The following is a 4273-nucleotide window of genomic DNA, read 5'->3' on the forward strand; positions in this document are numbered from 1 at the left end:
TATCCATATAAATAGTTTGGGTGAAGTGCAACCCAAATGGTCCATGCCGGGTCGGGTCAAGTATATACCAAATAAGTTATGGACTTAGACACCTTATCCAACAGTCTCCCACTTGGATAAGTCTGATAACTGTATTTGCCTATATAGCTTTAGGAACCAACCGACAATCGTAGCTCTCGAAAACTCTGTTGAACTATGAAGCGCAATTTTAGATAAGTGATCACATAATCCTCTGCTCTCATGATATCAGCCGGACAAATACATGGAACAATGTCTTACTTATTGTCCAGCAGTTTGTTTCCCGATTTCCGATTTGTTTGACAAAGAACTTAATCGAACACATCAATTTAGTTCTGACCGGGCCCGGTACATAGGTCAAAACAAAATCATCGAGGGGCCCAGATATCGCTTCTATTTCTAGAAGGAACAGATAAACTTCGACTCATATGCTTGTTCTACTACTCATTGAATTGCACACAAAGGCACGTTTTATAACATCAAGTTACTGATGCGTTTACGTGCAATCAATGCACAACCAACTCATAGGTAACAACTCATATCTCTAGGTTTGAAGACTTATATGATATTACCGTCTCACGATCACTCGAGATAAATTCCATGAAGTGATACAAGTGAGCGTGGGTTTATTCCAATACTCATAACTTATGAGTACTCATGAATGTTGTAGCAACCATTGCTATGGCTAAACACCTTTAGTCATCTACAATCCCAATTCATGACAGTCTTGATTCATACCTACTTCCGACATATGACCAACTGTGGAGAGTTTGAATAACCTTATTATTCTGGAAGTCAAAACATGCAAAGCTGAAACAATAGTAAATAATTGACAATGATAGCAACACCTTACTCATAAATAAATCAAAACTTTTATTCATCATCAAACGTCGATTACATTTTACAAGTTTCAGTAATAACTATCTAATTTGTAAAACTAATATCGTCCCTCAGCCCGATGCGTCTCACATACTGCAAATGCTTCACCCTCGTCAGTCCCTTCGTAAGGGGATCTGCAGGGTTCTCATCTGACGATACCCTCTTTGCCACGAGGAGTCCTTCTTCTATCTTGTGTCTTATGAAGTGATATTTTCTGTCAATGTGTCGGGATCTGCCATGATCTCTTGGTTCCTTGGATAAGGCAACCGCATTATTGCTGCCACAGAAAATCTCCATAGGCTCCTTAATAGCTGGTACAACTCCAAGGTCTCCGATGAAGTTCCTCAGCCATATCGCCTCCTTTGCCGCTTCACTCGCTGCTATGTACTCTGATTCACAAGTCGAATCAGCTACAGTCTCCTGTTTGGAACTCTTCCAAGTGATTGCCCCTCCATTTAAGGTAAAGACCCAGCCCGACTGAGAGCGGAAGTTATCCCTATCAGTCTGAAAGCTAGCATCACTATACCTTACTACTCTCAAATCATCACTCCCACCAAGGGTAAGGATCCAATCCTTAGTCCTCCGCAGGTATTTGAGAATATTCTATACCGCAGTCCAATGAGCCTTGCCAGGGTTCCCCTGATATCTGCTGACCATGCTCAAAGCGAGGGCCACATCAGGACGGGTACAAGTCATAACATACATGATCGAACCAACAGCGGAAGCATAAGGTAATCGACTCATCTCAGCTATCTCATTTTCTGTACTCGGGCTCTAAGCCTTGCTCAGTTTAGCATTGCTTTGGATCGGTAATTCTCCTTTCTTGGAATTCTGCATGTTGAACCTTTTCAACACCTTATCCAAGTAGATACTCTGACTAAGTCCAATTAGTCTTTTACTCCTTTCTCTTAATATCCTTATCCCTAGGATATAGGCAGCTTCTCCAAGGTCCTTCATAGCAAAGCACTTCCCAAGCCAGGACTTAACCTCCTGCAAGGTTGGGATGTCATTTCCTATGAGTAGTATGTCATCCACATACAATACCACTAGCTCTGACATACACGCAGGACTCATCTTCACTTCTTGAGAAACCAAACTCTTTGACCTTCTCATCGAAACAAAGATTCCAACTTCAAGATGCTTGTTTCAATCCATAAATGGATTTCTCAAGCTTGCACACTCTATTGGGGTACTCTGCACTGACAAAACCTTCTGGCTGATTCATGTAAACATCCTCAGCCAACTTTCCGTTAAGGAAAGCGGTTTTGACATCCATTTGCCATATTTCATAATCATGAAATGCAGCAATGGCTAGCATAACCCTAATAGACTTAATATTTTCTACTGGTGAAAAGGTTGTTGGATAAGGTGTCTAAGTCCATAACTATTTCTGGTATGTACTTGACCCGACCCGGCATGGTCCATTTGGGTTGCATGGCATCATGCATTTGGATAGACTAAAATGAGAGAAATAACACTTATGGTTTATTAATATATTATAAGTTCTAATATATTAATAATATTATTTAATTAGTTTGATCAAGAATTAATTTAGAATTAATTAAGTGATCAAAAGATAACTAATTAAATATATGGGTAGATTATGTAAATCTTCCATATCTTATATAGTGGGCTAAGAGGCTCCATGGATTATCAAGTTGGGTTCCACCCATAGGATGCTCCATGGATGCTCCATGGGAGTTACAAACCCATGGGTCATGGAAATGAAGAGTCATGACACATTAGGGTTTACATGGTGTAACCCTAGATGTGTCAACACTATATAAGAAACCCATTCTCCACCAAAATTGGACACACATAAGAAACAAGAGGGCTAGAGCCGATTTTGCAAGTGTAAGATTCTCTCAAAGTTTACTCCTTTGCATTAGGTGTTGTGTGAAGCATTTGAGGCATCACACTTGGGGTGCTAGGCTCACAAGGTTTCAAGGATCGTAATCAACAACAAGGTAAGTTATTCTATCTTTCATTCAAGTTAAAAATGTTCCCCATGTATGCTAGATAGGAATATAACCTTGGAATTCAACTTTGCATGATTATTAGACAAACATAGATCCAAGGTTATTAGGGTTGCATGTACACTGAGGAAGTGTTAGAATGCTCAAAACCCATCAGTGGTATCAGAGCCTAGGTTTGTTTGTTGTTTTTTTTTGTGTGCAAACAGCTTGGAAAAAAATAGTTTTTCTGTTTTCTGCTCGTATGAAAGTTTGCACATTTGTTGCTGGAAATGGACTAGAAACATTACCCTAAACTGTTTTGATGTTTTAAAGCTTGTTTTAGATGGTGTAATGTTTATGCTAATCCATTTACAATGGCAATTATTAAAATTATAAGTTTTTTTAAGTGTAATTTTTTGATTCTTGAAAGTGTTCATATTCATGTTCTTGAACTTATGAAGATTAGATGATCATAGGAATTGTTTGTAACCTTCATGGTAGTTTAATTCATGATCATAATGTGTTTTAATGGAGTCCATAACTTGTCCTCAAGTTATGGAAAACCAAAAGTCTCACTTTTATTAAAGCCATTAAAAGAACACAAGAGTTATAAAAAAGAAGAGTCTTCATTTTTATTACTCAATTAATTCATAAGTTATAAGAAATGAAAAGTTTTGGAAGTTTACAAAACTTGACCTCAAGTTTTGGAACATGTAAAGTCTTGATTAAAACTTTAGTTCCAACCCTTAGAATTTTAAAAGTTAAAATTCAACCCTTATACTTTATAATATTATAAGTTACTAATATATATATGTATAACGTCAAGTCGTCTTACCGCTAGTACGCCTCATTCACGAAGCCGGTCTATAAGGGGGGTATAAGGTTGTTGCCTATAAAATGGAAACTTAATGGGTGTCCACTCTCACCCACCGCTTCCTTGATCGGTGGAGGGTCGTTAGCCGAACGGGTAAGACAAGGACTTATAAATTCTCATTAAAAGTATGATGAATATTATAAAGTAACTAAATGCTTTTATTAAATTCCCAATCTTAGTTACTTTAGGAAAATGTGAATAAGGTGCTAATCCATGAAATTACACTTTACACTTTGTTTAAGTCGTTGGTGGAGCGTGTGTGGTTAACCGACACACTAACTTGGACTTAACAAGGTAGGTAAAGGGTGACTTAAGGTTTACCATATCATCGGTGGAGCGTGTGTGGTTTACCGGCACATCGATTGAGTGATAAACCTTGAGGTTACCAAGTGATTTGCATGGTTACTTCACACCTCGTTTTGTGATCCTCGGTATCCCAGTCACAAAACTTGGAGGGCACACTCGAGATTGAAACATGCCTTTGAAAAGTTCATTGAATCTCAAAAGAATCTAGGAATTTCTAAGAACCAATTAAAAACCTAATATT

This window comes from Lactuca virosa, chromosome 4 (genome assembly GCF_052849685.1).
Source record: "Lactuca virosa cultivar CGN04683 chromosome 4, Lactuca_virosa_CGN04683_v6, whole genome shotgun sequence".
NCBI classification, from domain to species: Eukaryota; Viridiplantae; Streptophyta; class Magnoliopsida; order Asterales; family Asteraceae; genus Lactuca; species Lactuca virosa.